This window comes from Aethalodelphis obliquidens, unplaced genomic scaffold (genome assembly GCF_003676395.1).
Source record: "Aethalodelphis obliquidens isolate GAN/ISIS:26980383/991018 unplaced genomic scaffold, ASM367639v1 scaffold16, whole genome shotgun sequence".
Classification (NCBI taxonomy): Eukaryota; Metazoa; Chordata; class Mammalia; order Artiodactyla; family Delphinidae; genus Aethalodelphis; species Aethalodelphis obliquidens.
Window position 1 is genome coordinate 18,453,340 of NW_020837960.1, and position 21,406 is coordinate 18,474,745.

Sequence of the window (21,406 nt, forward strand, 5' to 3'; positions counted from 1 at the left end):
CAGCGGCCATGGCTCACGGGCCCAGCCGCTCCGCGGCATGTGGGATCTTCCCGGACCGGGGCACGAACCCGCGTCCCCTGCATCGGCAGGCGGACTCTCAACCACTGCGCCACCAGGGAAGCCCCAGGAATGCATTTTTTAGCAGTAACTCTTTAGCTATGCTTGTTGGCTGAGTGGGAAGGCACATTCCATGAACAGAAAGGACGTCTTTTTCGACAACCCCCTACATGCTTGAAGTCCAAGGGCAGAGTTCTTAACTATTGTGATGTCCATCGTTTAGTAGGAAGTTGTTCTCTTCTGGGCTTGATGGAGTTCCTCTTCTCCTTCTAATCTTTCTTCCTTTCCCTATAATCCTCTGTCTTTTTTTTTTTTTTTATGGTTTAAAATCTCATTCGTCGTTGTTGTTTTTTTTTACAATTTTTATTTTGTTTATTTATTTTTGGCTGCGTTGTGTATTCTTTGCTGCACATGGGCTTTCTCTAGTTGCGGCGAGCCGGGGCTACTCTTCGTTGCAATGTGTGGGCTTCTCATTGCGGTGGCTTCTCTTGTTGCAGAGCACGGGCTCTAGGTGCGCGGATTTCAGTAGTTGTGGCTTGCAATCTCTAGAGCTCAGGCTCATTAGTTGTGGTGCACGGGCTTAGTTGCCCCGCGGCATGTGGGATCTTCCCGGACCAGGGATCGAACCCGTGTCCCCTGCATTGGCAGGCGGATTCTTAACCACTGCGCCACCAGGGAAGCCCTCCTCTTGTCTTTTTATCTTTATTTGGTCATAAGTTCCATCCTGTTTTCTCATAACTAAGCAGACTTTTCAGGTCCTTAAATTCCTCAGGATGGAACAAGACAGACAAATCTTTCTCCTAGGGTATGGGAGAAGGTAGAAAATCTCTCCTGCCACTTTAATCAAATGGTGGGTTGAATCTCAAGAAATTTCAAAAAATGTGTCCATAGCCTAATATATTTGAGATGTAGGCCAACTTCCTAGGCCTTCAATTTTCCATGCTGGGACTTTCCTGGTGGTCCAATGGTTAAGAATCCGCCTTCCAACGCAGGGGACGCAGGTTTGATCCCTCGTCGGGGAACTAAGATCCCACATGCCGCGGGGCAACTAAGCCTGTGCGCCACAACTACTGATCCCGCACGCCACAGCGGAGGATCCCGCATGCTGCAACTAAGACCCGACATGGTGAAAAATAAAATAAATATTAAAAAAAAATTTTTTTTCCATGTTAACTTGTTTGATTTCTTGGTTTTATTTTTCTTACTTCTCTAGTTGTTAAATAGAAAAAGCTCTTCATTCTTTGTAGTACTTAAAGAAGCTTGATTATAAAGGATGAAACCGCGCCTGTGTTTCTATTTAATGATCATTTGTCCTGCCATCATTCAGCAGTCTTGCACTGACCGTAGGACTCAAACTCCTGTGAAGAGAGAATTCCCACCTTAGCTGATTTAGAACTACGTCAGAGTTTGGGGTGCCGCTTAAGTACCAGTGACAAGCCCTGTACGAACTCAAAAGAAATTTGTCTTATTCTCAGGCCCCCTGGGATTAGGGCTACATTTTGACAGCATTTCTTTCAGAGTAGCAGTAAAGAGAGGATATGAAAGATAATTAACATTCCTTTTGAGCACTTAGACTGTGTGCCAGCACTGTATTATTACACTGACCCCATTAGGAGTTTGCTCTAGGCCAACAGATGGCCTGTTTCTAAGACTAGTCAGTACCAGTGATATTGATAATAAACTAAGACTCAACAGTATGGTGCTTTACTAGTCTGTCTCTGCTACTAGCTTCCGAGCTTCTTGAGGGCAGGGGCTGTATCTTGTTCTACTGTGTATCCCAATGGTGTCCCACAGTATGTATCAGTAAAGTTAGTTCAGTGAATGCCTGTGTAAGTGGATGGGTGAATGGAGGAACCGGTGGACTCAGTCAGTGGTACCACCTGGTTCCTAATCTGGAGAACTTCGTGATTTACAAATAACTAATGGATCTTGATAGGATCAGTGGATGTGCGAAGGGTTTCCTATGGTAGAGTATGATGCAGCCTGACGGCGCTGTATAAAAGGAACCTACCTGTCTGTTCCCGTCACTCATGACATATGCCCAACCCTCACTGTTAGTGTATAGCGTCAGCCTGTGACTCATTAACCCATGTTCTGACAGAATGTTGCTGGAATTTCCCTGAACACAGAACATCCCAGTTCTAGAAGATGGGAGGCTTGCCAGAGCAAAACAATACAGGCTTGGAGGGCCTCCTCCCTGCCTGTCGCCATTGTGATCCTGGAAGAGGGCCTGGTGAAGAGGAATGAGCAGTGCCACATTCCTGTCATCAAGCAGCTGTCATAAGACTGATGGAGCTTCTCCACCTTTGGTTAGGCTAGAGAAGTGAACAAAATATGTGATGCCTTTTGTCTCTCAAAAACTGTGCTGGGATGGTGAGCTGCAAAAGCTCAAAGTAGGGAAAAGCAAATGGTACCTCACTTTCTTTCGTTGACTTTCCATTCTCTCTCTCAACTATGTCTTTTCTCTCCTTCCTCACAAGACCCACTTCTTCCACCTCCAAAAACAGGCAAAGAAGGAAGAACTCTAGCAAGTGTTTAGTAGAGGTTCTCCCCCTGGCCCTTCCAAAATTAAATAAGGAACTGAGTTCCCTCAAATAGGATTGGGGACTGTTTTCCTTACTCTGCTTCATATTGTGGGCAGTCAAAATAAGGGTGAGAAGAAACAGTGGTTACTTAAGGTACACAAGGCAGAGAGAATGATTCCTAGTTTCTAGTAATCTGGGCTGATACTCTTTACTAGCCCCTTCCCAGTATGGAAATGGGGGAATGGCCTAAACATGGGTCAATCTGTTACAATTAGTCTGATGCAACAGTTTAAGGAGCTTATAGATGAATGCCCACTTTTAAATATGTAGCGTGTTCTGATTATATTTCTTCTCCCTCCACATTTCTCCCTAAGGTGGCATCTGGGTGCGGTAGGGGTGGGGGGGTGACCCACCTGGTGACCTCTGGATCCTTTCTGGCTCTGCCACGGAGTAGCTGCCCTGGTCCATCACCTGGACCGGGGATGGCCGAGGGGCGGCGTTCCTGCGTGGGGTCTGCCGCTGAACACTTCCGATGGTCGAGCTCCTGTTTTCCTTGTCATGCTTTGTCATGCCTGGTGGTGCCCTTGGCGGGCTGCGCTTCGCTTTGGCTCTTGCAAGTATGCTTCCCCTCTGGGTCTCTGCCATATCCTTCATCCAGCTCACGGCCGAGTGGTCTGGTGCCCTGCAGTCTTTGTAGTGGCATCACCTCGCCCCTTACCGGGCACTCTGTGGCCCTCAACCCATTGCACCCCACCTGTATCTGCTCACTTTCATCCCACATCCATCCAGGCAGGATTTTCTGGGTCTTCTGGAAACAAAAGTCAGGCCGTGAGGTGAAAGATAAGCACTAGCCATTGTTCTGTGTGACTTTTTTTTTTTTCCGGTACGCGGGCCTCTCACTGCTGTGGCTTCAACTGTTGCGGAGCACAGGCTCCGGACGCGCAGGCTCAGCGGCCATGGCTCACGGGCCCAGCCGCTCCGCGGCATGTGGGATCCTCCCGGACCGGGGCACGAACCCGCGTCCCCCGCATCGGCAGGTGGACTCTCAACCACTGCGCCACCAGGGAAGCCCGTTCTGTGTGACTTTGCTGTAGCAGAGTTTACCTTACTTTGACTGACGTGAGGTTGGTGGCGTGGCCTGCGAGGCAGTCCTTCCCCAGAGTCCAAAATGGGAAGCATGGAGAAGCCCCTGCCCTCACGCTGTGGGCACACCTGCCCGTGGAGAGGTTGGGACAAGCTTACCCACTTCTCCTGATTCCGGCTCCCCTCTTTCCCACTTTCCTCTGGGCCAGGCCTCCCTCTTTTCCTCATCCTGTTAGATAGAACTTTTATTGTTTTTGGGCCGCGTCATGCGGCTTGTGGGTTCGAACCTGGGCAGTGAAAGCGAGGAGTCCTAACCACTGGACCACCAGGGAGTTCCCCCAGAACTTCCTTTCCATATGAAACTCGATGTTGGCTTCAGTATGTCCTGTTGGCTTCAATGTTTATGAACTTTGGGATTCCTGCTGCAAAATCCTGTGTCCCCCCTCTCCCCTCACCCAACCACGTTTCTGCTCTAACAGAAGCCTCACTGAACCAGACAGGTAGGTGCCTTTGATAGATCGGGTGGTGGTCATGTTCGGTACAAGTACTGTAATAGCACAAAGATGCTCTCTTCATTAAATCTATAAGAATTAAAGGGACCTTACTTAAGACCAGTTTGAATTGAAGAGTCTGCGGGCTTCATATCTTAAACAGAGTTGCAAGTAATAAAGGGGCAGCTGCCTCAGCTCTCTGAGTGAGTTTTAAAGTACACGGTGGCCAGATCCGTCCTATTGGGTTCCCTCGGGCACACATGGCAGTTGCCAGCAGAAAAGATACAGAGAAGATTAGATCAGCTCTGGAGCGGCCACCTGGTACTAGTGGCTCAAAAACTTGGGTGGAGGGGTTTAAAGAAAAAAACCAAAAACTTCAATATTAATGTGATGATGCTGAAACTGCCCCAGTTAGTAATGCAGTGGGACGTTCTGCTTTCAGGTCAACGACAAAAAAATACTTCCTTCAATCCTTTTTTCTTAATTTTATCTTTTTGCTCAGTTTAACTAGATGTGCAGAGCTAGGAGTGTGTGGTGGTTGAAGAGAGAACGAGCAAGGGAACGACGGGTTGTTCAGCTTCATATAAAACAGTGCACTTTAGGTTTATAAAATTACACTGAAATTGGAGGTCATGATAATTTCCGGTTTCATGAGGAGAAGGGGTTAACCCAGAACACATTTGTGTTGGGCTTTCTCCTCACTGCAGGAGGCCATATGCTGATAGTGAGAGCTTTTGCAGTATTTGCATCCCTAAAGATGATATTTGAATTTTAAAAGAATGTTGAAGTGGAGCGCTCAACATTCCTCTCTGTGCTCTGAGTCCCTGCTTCTTTAGGTAGCTTCTTTGTTTTAATTATTGCTCCTTATTTCAGTCTTGTGAATCTGTCCAAATACGTATAAGCCCACGCCCATTGTCTTGCAGCCACTGTCTCCGTGGCGGCCCTCTGGTGGGTAAATGACTGTTCTTTACTTGGCCAACAGCACACATTTACAGTGTCCTATAGCCCACTGGCTCTTTCTCTTGTTGGTCTCAGGGACAGCTGTGGAACAGTTTCCAAGTTTCCAATTCTGAACCTGGGGGAGGACAGTAAAATGAAAATTAACCAGTAGGGATTTTAGGATAACATTCATTCATTTGTTCATTTATTAAACATTACGAACAATATGCCTGGTACTGTGCTGGGTTGGGAGCATAAAAACACAGGATACACCATTCTGTTCTCCCAGTTACAGTAGAGAAGTTAAAGTAGAGAAGGGTGATTATTTAATCCAAACTGCAACACTTTTTTTTCCTTTTGGCCACAAGCAAGGCTTGCGGGATCCTAGTTCCCCAACCAGGGATTGAACCCACGCCGTAGGCAGTGAAAGCACAGAGGCCTAACCGCTGGACTCCCAGGGAATTCCTAAACTGCAACACTTTAAAAGCAAAGGTACACTTAAAAATGGTTAAGATGGTAAATTTTATGTTGTGTGTTTTTTCCTACAATTGAAAAAAAAAAACAACGTTGTTACTACTTAGGTCAGGACCACAGACATATGAAAGGGCCATCCTGGGCAAACCAGGTGAATGGACAGTGGAAGTCAGAGCTATGCTAGAAGGATGTAAGGGGGCCTGGAGGAGGGGCAGGGAGAATGACAGGGAAATGAAAGCACACCTGCCTTACTTTCCTCATCTGTGAAATGGGAATGGTTATAGCACCTAATCCATAGGGGTCTTTATGAGGATTCAGTGAGTTAATTCAAGCTCCTAGAATTCTGCCTAAGAGTTCAGCATATTTTTTTTAATCTCTTCACCCATTTTTCAGTAGTCACCTGTGACTGTCCTTGGTTGTAGATGTTGATATTTTTTTTGTTTTACACAGTAGCCTCTCAACAGCTGTTTGTAGTTTAATCTTTCGACCTCATTGTAGTCTCATCAGTGAACCACTCATTTCTGCAGCACGCCACAGATCAGAATGCACATCCTGTGGACATTAGGAAGCTGCCTTATTTTCTAGCTTTTTCTCATTCTCTCTAGAAATTCTGGATATTTCGTGGTTCCTGTCCTCCCAATCTTATGGTCATTTCTGTCTTTCCACAACAGGCAGTTTTATATGCAGCTCTCTTTTAAGGGGTGTATCCTTTTTTAATTCATAGAAGTAATTTCTTCCCCTCCCACCCCTTGCTTTTAAAATAAAGGGGCAGAATAAAGAGACATAATTAAGTGACTGTGCTCCCACTGTCACCTCATACTCCTTCCAGGAGCGGTCTTTGAAGTGATTGAACCCTGTTTTGAGATAATGTAATAAAAGATGAAGGATCCAAGGAAAGATCAGGTTGGGAGAAACCAATATAAGTGGAATTGATTCATTTAATCAGAGGCTGCTCCAGGCACCTGCTTTTCTTGGGGTAGATGTGGACAGATTACTGCTGGGTTCTGATAGAATGAGTTTGCTAAAAGCAAGAGTTCAGATTTCATCCGAGATCCTCTAACCCTGTATGTCTCAGGCCTTGCCTGATTACTTATAGTTGTTCCCAAGAACTGTGGTCTGAGCCATCACTGTTGCACTTTTGTGACTCTTGATTTGCTTTTCCGGTTCCATTCATCACTGGGAGTGGCTTGATCTTGTGTGCTGGACGTTCATGTGATCACATTAGGCCACTTTCACTCTGCCTGTTTTACTTTAATTCAGCCTGTGTTCAACAAATATTAGTTGAGTTCCTAATTGTGTCAGGCACTGTTCTAGGCAGGGGATAATGTTAGTAAACAAAACAAAGATCCCTGCTACCGTGGAGCTTATGTTCTTATGGGGAGAAATAAACAATGATCATAAGAGGTAAGTATTGGGCTGGCCAAAGAGTTCTTTCGGGTTTTCCTGTAAGATGTTACAGAAAAACCCAAACGAACCTTTTGGCCAACCCAATAAAGAGTGTGTTAGAAAGTGATAAGCACTGTGGGAAAAAAACACATAGCAGAATAAAAGGACTGGGAATGCAGGTGTGGGGGGCAGGGAAGGAGGTGATGTTTCCACTTTTTAAAAAGGAATGGCCAGGATGGTACTCACTGAGGAGGCAGTATTTGAATTAAGATTGGTAAGGTGAGGGGGTTAGCCATGGGGCCTTCTGGGTGCAAGTCTTCCTGGCAGAGGGAACCATTGGTGCAAAGGTCCTGGGGCAGGAGCATCCCTGGTATTGATCAGGGAGGTCAGTGTGGCTGGGAGGAGAGTGCTAGAAGGCAAGGTCGGGGACTGTCACAGGGTAAAAGGTTGCATTGTAGACCACTGTGAAGATGTTGAGTTTCACTCTGGTAAAATGGGAGCCACTGAAGAGTTTTGAGCGGTGGAGGGATGAGATTTGACTTGTTTTAGTAGTATCCACTGACTGTTGTATAAGAGTTGCCTAGGTGCAGGGTGGGAGTGAGTGAGCCCAGAAGCTGGGGGCCCTATTAGAGTAGTAGAGGTGATAATGACCGACCAGGATGAAGGTGGCAGAGGTAATGAAAGGTGGTTGGGTTCTGAATATACAGTCATCCCTCGGTATCTGAGTGGGATTGGTTCCAGGAAACCACCGCAGATACCAGAATCTGCAGATGCTCAAGTCCCTTATGTAGAATGGCATATGTAGTGCAATGAATACTGTATATACTTTCATAATCCAAACTTTACTTAGCGGTTTCTGGTCAAGCATATTCTGAATGAATAGCAGTTTAACCACACACATTCCTAGTATTAGTGGATGATTTCCTCTTCTGAGAGTGCATGTGTGTAGAACTTGTTTGTGTAAATGTTTGGGGTACAAAACTCCTGAGTTTAATCATTTTAAAGCTGGAACGAACATAGCCATCTTTTAGCTTCAGTTATATAATAAAAGAAAAAGTATCTGTTTATCTTAAAAGTAGTAAGCCTTTTTTAAAAACCCAAAAAGATATTTATAATATACAAAGCAAAATTGTTTCACGGCAGCCACCACTAATGTTTGGTACCTATTCTTCAATAAGAGTCAATAAGGATACTCCTCAATTTGGAGGGTTTCCGAATTTCAGTACAAACATGGCAGTTGTTTATAGAATAAGTATCTCTGGACTTGAGAACTAAGCAAAAATAGTACTGAGGCCAACTAAAATCATGTGGCATTCAGCCAAGATAGGCAGCTCAGAGTAGGGCCAGCCCTGGCTGAGGGCGGAATGCTGACAGGGCAGGGTTGAGGTGCAGCCAGAACTTCGAAAAGGAAACTGATATCAATGGAGGGAGTTTTCACCTGATGTAGCGTTTAATACTTAGCCCTCCAGTGAGTTCCTTCCGTTGGACTGTCTTAACATTTCCTAGTTGGGTGGCCCAGAGCCCCCTGGCTGCCATGCCAGGGCTGCTGCCACACCAGCGGCCTCCCAGGGAAGATCTGAGGGGAGAGAGACACTGAAGGGGAAAGAATATTCTAGAATTTCGCTTGAAAATCTTGAACTCTTAATTAAGTGAGGGAATGAGGCCCGAGTTTGTCTTTAGAACATAAATTCTTCAACGGTAAGGCCCAGATCTTTTCTCATTCTTCACAGGTACTTGCTCAGTGGAGGGAAGACAGGGTTTAGAGTGAGACTGGTCAGGTTCAAATTCCAGCTTTCTGTTATCTGTGAGCCGCAAACAAGGTTACCTCCCCAAGCCTCAGCTTCCTTCTCTGTACAACAGGGGTTTTTTCACATCTACTTACTAGGGGTGTTGTAAAGATCGGACCAGGCAACATGCACAAAGTTACAGGAAAGAAGCATCTTCCGTGCAAGGCTCATTAAATAGCTCCTTCCTCTTTCTCCACCAATGGCTCAAACCATTAATTTTGATGGACGATGAAATCATAGATGTCGCTAGTTTGTTGAATTTTGTATATGAAGTATATCACATTTCATAATTTATGTGATCAGTGTGGCAGGGCCTAAAACAAAGTGAAACCAACCTGACAAAAAATTTTATTTTGGTGAACTTTTGGTTTACAATTTGGTGTTTCCACATTCTTCTCTTCAGTGCCTCGTGTCACATTACTGAAGACAACAGTATCAAAGAGGCAAAGATTAATTTCCATTCTTTGTGGATGGAGAAGAGGAAGGGCACGTAGCTGCTTTACTCTGCATGTCATGATTTAACCGAATGGAATTTTCTTACTTGAGGCTTTTCCTATGTAAAAAGGACCTTAGGAACTGATTGAGCAGCATTTTAAAAGTAGGCTCAGAACCAAAGATTAAGCAGCATGATAAATTCTTGCAGGGTTTAGCCCCTCTTCAGAAGACATCCTCATGTGCTCAGTAGAACGTTTCTGTTCATAACTGTGATCCATTTTGACGGTTTTCAACTATGTCTTGACAGCTTCCTTGTGTGTCAAACGCGGAGTTTGACTAGAATATTTCTCAGGTGTCCTTCAGTTTTGAAATTGAAATTCTGAGATCCAAATTTTTAATTTTAAGCTATGCAGAAGCAGACTTGGAAGATGCCTGTGAAGTTAGCCGATTGATACTCTACACTGGGAAGTCACTAACGCGCACCAAATGGATCGTGTAGGCTTCTCCTAGCCTGCTTTGGTCTAGACATTCGTTTTGTCTACAGGAGATTTAGGAGCACAGGTGGTTACTACTGGTCTTAATTAAATATCTAAGAGAATTGGAGCCCCTTGGAAATGGTGCAATATAACCATGAATTTGTCTTAATATTGTCCTTATGAAACATGGTACATGAAAAGAGAATGCTATTGGGGTAAATTGTATTTAAATTTCCCAATTTAACGTGATTTTGAGAAAGGCTCTTGAATGTTGGAAGTTTCAAAGTCCTCACTGCGAAATGCTCTATTTATCTATTTTTATTTCCCTGTATTTATCTGTAGAGAATGTAGTCAGTATTCATGAAATAAAACCATGTGAAAGGGAGCTGTTACATTCTGTACAAGTGTTACACTCTACATAGAGGATAATCATTAACAGCATCACAAGCTTTTTATACAAAACTACTGCAGTGTGGTGGAGAATTAGAACATTCTTACACACAACACATCAATTTGAAAGAATTCTAACTGGAAAACAAGGAGAAAATACCTATGTCATATGGCCAAAGAGTTGAGCCCCTTTCTTCAGTAGCTCTTCTCTTTTCCTTTTTTACTATGTATATATTTTTTTCTTGTTTCAGTTTATACACATATTACATTCTTAAAAAAATATGGAAAGTACAAAAGTCTGTAAAGCAGGAGGTAAGGAACCACCCATGATCCCACCATCTTGGAGCAACCACTATTAACAGATTTCTTTTAACTCTTATATTCTTCTGATTTGGGTATAGTTAAGATCATGTAATATATACAATCTTATAAACCTTGTATTCGCCTACCAGGTTGTCCACAGCACACCAAAGGTGATGGGGTGGAAATATGGAGCCTTGGCCATTAAAGATATATTAGAGCTACTGAATCAACCAGGAAATGCCTGCCTTCCAGTCTTTTTGTTTAAATCAGATCCTTTTTGTTTAAATCACTTTGGTTGGGTGTTCTGTTATTTGCAGCTCAAATCATCCTAAATGGAGGAAACTATCTTGAATTTACTCATCCTTTCCATGTATAATTTCTTTTATAACATGTGGATGTAGAATACACTTCTACAAATGGAATTTCTGGGTCAAAGATGATATACTTTATTAGTTTTTGACCTCTGAGGGTTTCCTTTTATTTTTCTGCCAGCTCATCATGAGACTTTAAAAAATATTTTTTTATTTTAATTTTTTGATGTTTTAAATTGGCAAAGTTTCCTCTTTTCTTCTTCTTTTTTAAAGTGTTTGGCTCACCACAGTGCCTTAGTGTTCTTTATATGTACTCTTTTTGCACAACTATTATATGCCTGGCATTTTCTGCACATGTGGCCTCGTTTAATAACCCAGGAAGGTGAGTGATATTTTGCTCTTTCACCCAGTTTGTGACTCTCTCTTTTATAGCCGTAGGTAACCCGTTAGCGTTCACTGAATGTTTGATCTTACCCTTGGCATCTTGGGTTACGTTTTCAAATTATTATGCTTCCTTATTGTTGACCTTTTTCCGAGTTTTGTCTTGCTTTATTTATCAAGTTTTCTGTTCTTTTAAAGAAGAAAAAATGGAGAGAGATAAATTAAGAATTTGGAATTAACAGATACACAGTACTATACATAAAATAAACAGCAAGGATCCACAGTATAGCACAGTAGGAAACTATATTCAATATCTTGTAATAACCTATAATGGAAATGAATTTGAAAAAGAATATATTGGTGTAACTGAATCAGTTTGCTGTGCACCTGAAACATGGTAAATCAACTATACTTCCATTAAAAAAAAGAAGAATGAAAACAGTTCTCTTTGTAACTGGGAGTTAATGTGTCCAATTTTTGTTCTAATTGTGGGTACCTTTAAAATTTGTACTTATCACTGGAATGGTGCCTGTGGATTCCCCTAAACCATATGCTTCAGCACATTCTTTCCTTCCTTCCTTCCTCTCACCCATGAATTTTGTTGAAATACTTAGAAACGTTTGTCCGTATGATTTTTCTTTTATGTTTTGCTTCTTCAAGCATCCTCCTTGCTGAATATCTCTATCACAATGTCAACACCGTTAGTGTACATAATTTAGACCACTGTAGTTTCATTAGCTTCATTGCTCACTGGTATTTGCTCACTGGTATTTCTTCTTTCTTTTTTTTCCTTTTTTTTGGCTGTGCCACGTGGTATGTGGGATCTTAGTTCCTCTACCAGGGAAATGAACCTGTGCCCCCTGCAGTGGAAGCGCTGAGTCTTAACCACTGAACCGCCAGGGAACTCCCTGCTATTTCTTTTATACTTCTGTATGCCTACACTAAAGATGTCTATACTCCCTAAGATTTTTTTTTTCCCTGAAAAGTATGTGGAAAGTATACTTTTGAGTCTTTTTATGTCTATTAATAGATTTCTTCTGATTTATAATAATGATAAGTATCGATACAATATTGATAATTTAGTTAAGTTTAGAATTCTTAGCCCACAGTCATTTTTCTTCCGACTTCTGGAAATCGTACTCCTTTGTCTTTTCGCAGTTAGTATGGCACCTGACAAACCTGATGTCCATCTCATTCATAGTCCTTTTTTATTTTTAAAAAATCTTGCCGGGGGGTTTCCCTGACGGCGCAGTGGTTGAGAGTCTGCCTGCCGATGCAGGGGACACGGGTTCGTGCCCCGGTCCGGGAGGATCCCACATGCCGTGGAGCGGCTGGGCCCGTGAGCCATGGCCGCTGAGCCTGCGCGTCCGGAGCCTGTGCTCCGCAACGGGAGAGGCCGTAACAGTGAGAGGCCCGCGTACCGCAAAAAAAAGAAAAGCCTTGCCGGAGATTCAGATTTTATTGGATTATTTTTTTATCCCTGACATTCAGAAATTTGGGGAATGCATGGATCTTTTATGATTAATTCTGCCAAGTTCTGAGTGAATAATTTGTCTGAAAAACTCATTTTAAGTTGCTTTTCCCCCCTTATTAATTATTATTTCTCCTTTACTTGTTATTTCTCCTGTTTCATTTTCTCTTTCTGAAATTCCATAATACACATATTTGATCGGTTGTTCAGGTGCTGTCTTTTCCCTGCTAATTTCCAGTTTCATCATTTTCCTGTGAGTTCTGGGAGCTTTCACTAAGCGGATCTTCACAGGCACCAGTCTGGTTCTCTGCAGTAGCCAGTCTGCATTCCACTGCCTCTGTTCTTCAGGCCACCAGTTTCACTTTTACCTTCAAATACTATTTCCTGTTGTTTTCATCTGCCTTTCATTATCGTTACATTTGTATCAGAGATTCAGTCCTTTTGAATCTCCCTGAGAATGTAAAATTTCAAATTTGTAAAGTTGTCTTGTTTCTTGCAGTTGCCCTAACTGTTCAGATTATCCCACTGGTCTTAAACATCTGAGTCTCTCTGGTTTGCTAGCTTCTCTGCCCCTCTGACAAGTGAGGTCTAGTTTGTTCAATATTGGTAGCTGAAATCTGCTTTGTCAGAGACTGTGTAGGTCATTGTTCAGTTCTTTTCATTACAGGCGAAAATAGGGGAAAAGTTAGGTGATGGTAGCTTCTCATCAGCAGCTTAGAGTTCTGATAGCTTGTGTGGGGTAGGGGCGGGGCTGTGGGCAGTGGAGACAGCTGCAGGGCAGAGTTTCCCTTTGTTGCAGAACAGTCTTCCTTTTGTGCTGCTTTGGCAGCTCTGAGCCTACTGGAGTAGTTTCCCTTCCCCCTGCATAGCGGCCTGGCCTGGCACCCAGGCAGAAGCTCCAGCACGGCTCTTTGTCCAGCACCGGTCTTGCTGCCTCCAGAGCCGTCTGCAGGCTCTGAAGAGGGGACCTGGTGGCCTTGGCCCCTCTGTGTGTATGGAGTGCTGAAGAGTTTAAGCTTGAGTTTTACAGCCATTGTGTCCCAATCCTGGCTTGGCTACTTAGTGGCTGTTTAACTTGGGGCATCTTGTTTAACCCTCTGAGCACCAGTTTACTCATGTGTATAATAATACTGAAGTTTGTTAACAGCCAAAGGCACTTTGTAGGGTCTCTGGTTCTGACTGATGTTCCGGGGCCTGGCTGTTGATCAGGCTTCTCCACTCACTGTGCTCTTTCCTAACCCACCTCCTGCTGACTCTCCTCAAGGGTTCAGCTTTGTGGGTGGGGCTCTTGTTAAGTGGCCAGTTGGTGGTGAAGAATGTTCCCAGTTGAGTTAGTTGGGTGTTCCTACCAAGAAATGTTGGGGAAAGGGAGTCACATGCATCCAGGTACTCTGGCTGTAATTCTTTAAGCCACTGAAATTTAATAAATGGTGTGAGGTAAGGGTCCACTTTTGGGGAACTAAATAAATAATTAGGGCAGCACCTTTGATTGTATAATTCATCTTTCCCCCATTATTTATAATATCTTTCTAATATGCTGGGATTAGTAGCATACTTGAATCTGTTTCTGGGCTTTTTGTTCCATTGCATTGGTCGGTCTGTTAAATCTGGTACGGTGTCATGATATTTGAGTCTTCCTTCAGTGGCAGGAATAGTTGTTAAGAGCATGGGGTTTGGAGACAGGCTGCCTGGGTTTGAATTTTGGCTCCTTTAATTCCAAAAAAGTTAAGTAAATTTCTTAAACCTCTCTGTACCTCAGTTTCATCATCTTGAAAATGGATGTAGTGATAGTGCCATCAATCTGTAGGACCCATATAAAGACCCATATTATTAAATCAAATAATTCTCACAAAGTAACTTCAACTGAAACTTGGCTCAATGTAAGCACTCATTAAATGTTAGTTATTATTATTACATCTTAAAATCTCTTGCCATATGTAACACAGACTTACTAATTTTTTTTTTTTGCGGTACGTGGGCCTCTCACTGTTGTGGCCTCTCCCGTTGTGGAGCACAGGCTCCGGACGCACAGGCTCAGCGGCCATGGCTCACGGGCCCAGCCGCTCTGCGGCATGTGGGATCTTCCCGGACCGGGGCACGAACCCGTGTCCCCTGCATCGGCAGGCGGACTCTCAACCACTGCACCACCAGGGAAGCCCCCAGACTTTTAAATTTTTAAGGCCACCTTCTCAAACTAGAGATTGAAAAACTGGAAAGATTCTTCTGTTTCATGATCTTTTTTCCCCCTTATTTCCAAGCAGAGACATGGCTTTAATTATATAAATAACAACACCAAGAACTAATAGTGTAGTCTTGTGAAGTCCTGGAGGTGTGTTTTTTGAGGAAGAGTGGATGAAAACCCAACTCTGTGGGCATGTGAGGGCTGGGACCCCATTTTTACCCTTTTTGTGTTTCTAGTACTAGTCCTGGTTTGTGATAAGCCCTCAACACATGCTTTTCAAAATGAAGGAAAAGTAATACTTCAGCCTCTTAATAAACAAAGATATTTAAAATATGGACCCAGCTGAGGGTCAGTTAAACTTTGGTAAATTTACAATCCCTTTTAGCACCTTAAGAGTGGAAAAGGCTCATTTTCTCATATGTTCAGTAGCAAGAAATAACTTTGGTAGAGCAAGGAGGACTTTTTTGCTGAAACGTTTGTGTATTGATCAAAGCAATCAGATGTCTTATGTTTGGATTAAGTGGGTTTCATCCACACTGACAAAGCAGAGTTGGAGAAGGTGGGGAAGTACATATAGTTACCCCAACAGGAAGCCCTAATCCTGTTAAATGGCCTAAGAACAGTGGAGAGGTAAATCATGAAGTGATCATCACTTTCTATGCCAGACTGTAAGAACAGCAGCTCTGTGTAGCTGAGAGAATTTCGCAGAGCAGCATGTTTTTTGTCTGGCGTACCTCTAAGCGTATTAGATGTGATCAGATCCAGACCTGAGTAATGCCCTGTGCAAGGTGCTCTAAATGCCTGCCAGCCATTTTCTTGGGTTCCTGTCTTCTGTTGTTGTCTAAGTAGTGAAAACTTCACCAGGCTTCCTTCATTTCTCCTGCTGTCCTCGTGGTCTGTTTTATTCCTCTTTCTGAGTGGTCAGGCAACTTCAGGAATAGTGTGGTGGGTAAGTAAGACCTAGGCTTTGGAGTCAGACTGCCTGGGGTAACTCCTGGCTTTTCCCCTCCGTGGCCTGGGGACCACAGTTCCTCACTTCCGAAATGGGAACAAAAACAGGACCCCCTCAGAACATTTGTGAGGATAAAGTGAAGGAAGTAAGTCACATTGTGTCTTACAGAACAGATGCTCAGGATGGTGGTGTCTTAGTCAGTTGGGGAGAGATCATGTGTCTGCTGTTTCTTCCTAGAAGGATGCTACTGACCCCCTTCCCGAGAGCCCCACCTGCGTGACCTAATTACCTCCCATCTCCTAACACCGTCACATGGGGCTTAGGCTTTCAACATATAAATCTGGGGGGAACCCATTTAGTTCTGAGCAGTTATTATTCCTTCTACTACTGTTAGCCAACTGTCTCAGCGGATAGAGGGAGAGACAGAAGCTTTACTGTAACCACACCACTGCTCTCCATTTCTTTCCTGGTGTCCCCATATCTGGGCAGCGCCACAGCGTAACTCTCTTCTCAGACTCTGGAAGCTCCCATTTACACTTTCATCTGGCTTGACTCAATGGAGAGGATGCCCACCCGAAGTTTCTTCTTTTTTACAACGTGTTGGATGTCCACCTTTGTTTTCCTTGGTATCAGAAAGCCTGACAATTGTCTGTTGGGTAGTTGGTGATATTTCTTGAAAGAGTTTGGCTTTTTCTGGGTTTTGCTCATTTTTAGGTCCATGGGTCAGTTAGCTTCGGCTGCCTTCTATAGCTCACATTCATGCACGCACATTTACAGTCACACACTCTGATTTATAAATGTGCTTTAGACTGAAAAATTCCTTATTTTATGATTCTCCTTTGTTATCTAAGATAATCTGGCCATCATTAACTGGTTATTGTCAAAACAAACTGGTTATTATCAAAACAGACCTGTGGGACATAAGCAGTAAAACTTGGGGAGTGACGTTCCCAGCAGAGAGGGCAGAAGGGTAACTGACCTTGGCCCATTTAGGCAGGATGGAAAACAGCCAGTCCGGTGGACTTGTGTTCTGTCTTTTTAATCACAGAAAGAAAAATCATTGCAGCAATTACCCAGGGTCAGTTAATTGAAGGGACTCACAAGACGTCACAAAGTATACTTACCTAAGACTTTGATGGATGCAATATAACAGGAGAAAGAAAACACAGGTAAACATCAAGGAGGTCTGGAATATTCCAGGTCCTTTCTTTGCACAGAATAGTTTTGTTTTTGGATCATGAGCCTTCAAGATCATATGAGAAAACCTGGCCAAGACAAATAGATCAGTGGAACAGGTAGAGAGTCCGGAAAGAGACCCACACATACGTGGTCAATTGATTTTTGACAAAGGAGCAAAGGCAGTTCGGTGGAGAAAGGACTCTTTTTTTCAACAAATGGTGCTGGAACAATTGGATATCCACGTATTAAAAAAATGAACTTTGATCCATGCCTCATACACATACAAAAATGAACACAAAATGGATTATAGACTTAAATGTAAAACCTAAAGCCATAACTCTTCTAGAAGAAACATAGGACAAAATCTTTGTGACCAGAATCTGCATTTTACAAAACCCCCAGGTTATTTTTATGCACATTAAAATTTGAAAAGGACTGCCTTATAAGGTGAGATTTAAAGATGAGTACTGGTTATGCAGGTGAAGAGGGGGGATGGGGGAGAAACGGGTACTTCAGCAGAGGGTCAGCGCCTTCAGGGGCATAAAGATCTGATAAGTGAGGGCAGTGGTTTCATTGAATAAGTTCATATGAGAGTTCTCACCAATGTGCAGTGAAATTTTTTATAAAGGACAATATAATGAGCCTTTTGCATCTAAAATTAAATTTATTCAAATTTTAGAATTCTAAGATCATGTTCTTTTTGTAAAATGAACATGTTAGCAAAATGTAGATTTTGTTTTTGTTGGCAAAATACAAACCTGGTAAACTGATGTTTAACTCACCACCCTTTCAGGTTTAGTTTTTGTTTTTGTTCACCTGACCTATGATATCCAACCAAAAGTTACTGACTATTACTGAGTTAGAGAACTAAGAATAGTTTGGTAGGGTATTGGACAGATGGGATGGTAGGGCCAGAGAAGCAGACAGGCGTCAGATCCTGGAGGACCTGGTAGACCATAGAGTTGGACTTGAACTCCGCATCTTTGAAGGCTGTGACATAATTGGATTTGCATTTTAGAAAGATGACTTGAGTGACTGGGTGAAGGGATCAGAGAAGGGTGAAATAGGAGGCGGGAGACCAGCTTGGAGGCTCTTGCAGGTATCAGTGAGAGTGTGACCAAGGCAATATTATAGACAATAGACAACGGGTGTTAGTTATATTTTAGGAGGCAGGATTGACAGGGTTTAGGAATGTATTAGATGGAAGAACAATGTAGACAGCAGAGAGAGGAGACTTTAGTTATTGTACATTAAGGAGAATTGGCAGGAATTAGCAACCTACTGGATGGAAGAAGTAACTTTACATAATTTAAATTATTCTCTGACTTTAAATTTTGGCGAATTTAGTATAACCAAATAAGTGCAAGTCTGCCCAGTTCTCAAAACTCTTAAGTGGATTGATTTAAATGACTAGAGTAGAGTGATTGAGCATCTGTGCAGTGTAGTCCCTCAAAGACAAAGAGAAACTCATTAAAATGAGATCAGAGACTTAATCCATCTTCACACTTAAGTACCCATTCAAGAAAAGCTACGCTGTGTGTCAGAAAATGCTGATTTCATTCATTTTATTACATATATAACTCCTTGGGAGAATGCTGGCTAGTAAAAACATTGGGTTCTTCTAAGCTTTTTGGACTTTTATTTTTGCAGGGATTAACTCACTACTGCTGCATATTATGTAGAACAATAATTTACATAGCATGTTTGCTTTACAGAATGGCTTTTGGTGGAGGGGCTGTGTGTTATGTCAGCCTTAGCTCAAGATTCTTATGAATTTCAGAATCTTTTTGCAAGTAATGAATGCTTAAAAAGAATTTTAGAAAATAATTTTGTTTCAGCTATTACTTTTACCTTACTTCTCCCACAAAAGCATAAATGAGGGTTGACTGGTAAACAGAAGGTTCTGTTTTTTCGGCTTGCTCTTTTCATTTAATGAGTTTACACGTATGCTTTTCTGTTGGCATGGCTTAAATCAAACAGGTTTTCCAAGGGAGGCCAAGATACAGTGAATTATTTCCGGTAATAGACTTTTCTTCAACCAACTTATGAAGAAATTTTGTTGTTGTAGGTTCATCTGCACTTTTTTACACCATGTACATCAAGGAAATTCTATAGAAGCTTATGGGGAAGGTTCAATATGGAAGGAAAGTTAATGTGATTTTGATTTATGGGATTTATTAACATTCATGAGTATACATTGTGCACCTCAAAAAGCCACAGGAAGGGAGGTTGATTGTAGGAAGAGAGGATATCTGTATACTCTGGTTTCTCAAGATAACATGAGATTTTTTTAACCATTCATGCTAAATCATCACTTTACTCAAGCAGAATTGTAGAGGACGGTAGCTACTGTTATATGTTTATTTGACCTGACAGAGTAAAAATGTAGTATCAGTGTCTTTTTGATTTTCCTGTTTTACACCTCCTTTGTACTACTACAAAGCATGTCAGATGCATTTAAAATTAGTGAGAAATATGGTTAGCCTTAGTTACTTTATAAAATAGGCTGGATTGTAAGGGCTTTTGTGATTCCATCTAGAAACTGAGTACTTGTCTTTGTCATAAAGGAGAGCAGATGGATGTTTGAAATAATGTAGATTATTTAATATGGAATCTGAGTTCATTTATGCCACTAGTAGCGAGGAGAATTTAATCATCTAATGAAATACACTTAAGCACTGCAGAAAATAGACATTTTATCCACTCTGCTAACTTCAAAACAGCCCATATGCTATTATTGTCTCCTTTATCATTGACATATGCTACTGTAATTTATATATTGAGAATATTTAACATGAGAACTCTAAAAAAAATTTCCAGCAGGATTATTCTGTTACTTGTGCCGCTTTCCTTTGGGCGAATATGTTAAATATTTTGCCTCAACCGTTTACACCTTTTAAAGCATAACTTTTCAAGGTTGTTCATTCATTTTAGAGATCTGGAAGTTGTTGCCTATTCTCTAGAAATAGAAATCACATACAAATCACATTTGTATGTGATTTAGTAATAACTACAAATGATACTAAACCAATGCAGATTGCCAAGTGGATGACAAAAGTGTTTAGTATTACTTGAATCAATATGCACTACTGTTTCTCTATTCATAATCTCTCTGTACTTCCAAAGGAGGCTATGCCTTTCTGTTACACACAGTTATATACAGTTGTTGTAATGAGTCAAGGCCTCAAGATTGGTAAAAACAATTTATTATGGACAGTTTCAAACATATACAAAACATGAACATAGCAATATACGATCAATATTCAATCATCAGTCTTTCGCCAATCTTGTTTTATATATCTCCCCACTCCACCCTTTGTTGGGTAGGGATGCTGGGATTCACTTTAAACGAATTTTGGATTACTGTATCATTTCATTTCACCTGTTAATACTGTAAATGATAAGTTGTTCTACGTTCCACAATGCCATTATCATCAGAGCTAAACTAACAATAATTTCTTAGCATCATTTAACATGTTCAAATTTCCCTAATTTGAATGTATATTTTTTATGGTTGGTTTATTCAGAGCAGTATCCAGACAAGGTTCACACACTGTATTTAAGACAATAGAGATTTATTTATTTATTTTTGGCTGTGTTGGGTCTTCGTTGCTGCGCGCAGGCTTTCTCTAGTTGCGGCAAGCGGTGGCTTCTCTTGTTGCAGAGCATGGGCTCTAGGTGCACGGGCTTCAGTAATTGTGGCTCGCGGGCTCTAGAGCACAGGCTCAGTAGCTGTGACGCACAGACTTAGTTGCTCCATGGCACGTGGGATCTTCCTGGACCAGGGATCGAACCCACGTCCCCTGCATTGGCGGATTCTTTTTTTTTTTTTTTGCGGTACGCGGGCCTCTCACTGTTGTGGCCTCTCCCATTGCAGAGCACCGGCTCCGGACGCACAGGCTCAGCGGCCATGGCTCCCGCGCCCAGCCGCTCCGCGGCATGTGGAATCCTCCCAGACCGGGGCACGAACCCGTGTCCCCTGTATCTGCAGGCGGACTCTCAACCACTGCGCCACCAGGGAAGCCCCTACAATAGAGTTTTGATGTGACTTTTCCCACCATCTTTCTCTGTAACTGCCATCAAATTCCTCTAGGTTCCTAAAACCTTCACATAACCACTGGGAATTATTATATTTTTGCTTTTTTCATCTTAGAGTGTTTTGTAAAGGATAATGAGAATTAGAGGAAGGCAGACAAAATGGATGGACTTTATATTTTCTGCCTTAGTCTATTTAATTTCATTAGTGAAAGTTATTTCCCAAAGCCGTGTTTGGCCTGTGTCCATCTTATTCATGGAGCATTTCCAGTCACCGTTGAATTATAAGAGGTGGTATTGAAAAATGTATGTGGTATGTTACTTATGAGAATGTGGGCAGCAAAGAAAAATGGTTATGATATAATGTTGCATGACTGGATTCCTATTTCCCTACCAAGGTCCACATACATTCTTAGAAAAAAATTTTTTTTGTCATTTTTTTTGTGAGTGCGTGTCTAAAGTTCTAGGATATCAGAAAAATAGGAGAATAGCTGAGTTACAGTCACTATTGTGGTCTGATCAGTTCGTCTAGGAAAGGAAGTAACTTTT

The 21,406-nt window shown here is 42.3% G+C and overlaps 1 protein-coding gene across 3 annotated transcripts in view; it reads left to right on the forward strand.

Annotated features, from left to right (window-relative positions):
* The window catches only part of WDFY2 (WD repeat and FYVE domain containing 2), a 183,287-nt gene that overhangs the window by 37,899 nt on the left and 123,982 nt on the right, over window positions 1–21,406 (forward strand). The window contains exon 1 of one of the 3 annotated variants that reach the window (XM_027116394.1): window positions 16,615–16,812. The exons of the other annotated variants lie outside the window; for them this stretch is intronic. The gene's annotated coding sequence lies outside the window, so the exon portion shown is untranslated. Of the gene's footprint in view, window positions 1–16,614; window positions 16,813–21,406 lie in introns of those variants that run through there. 3 annotated transcript variants of the gene reach the window in all.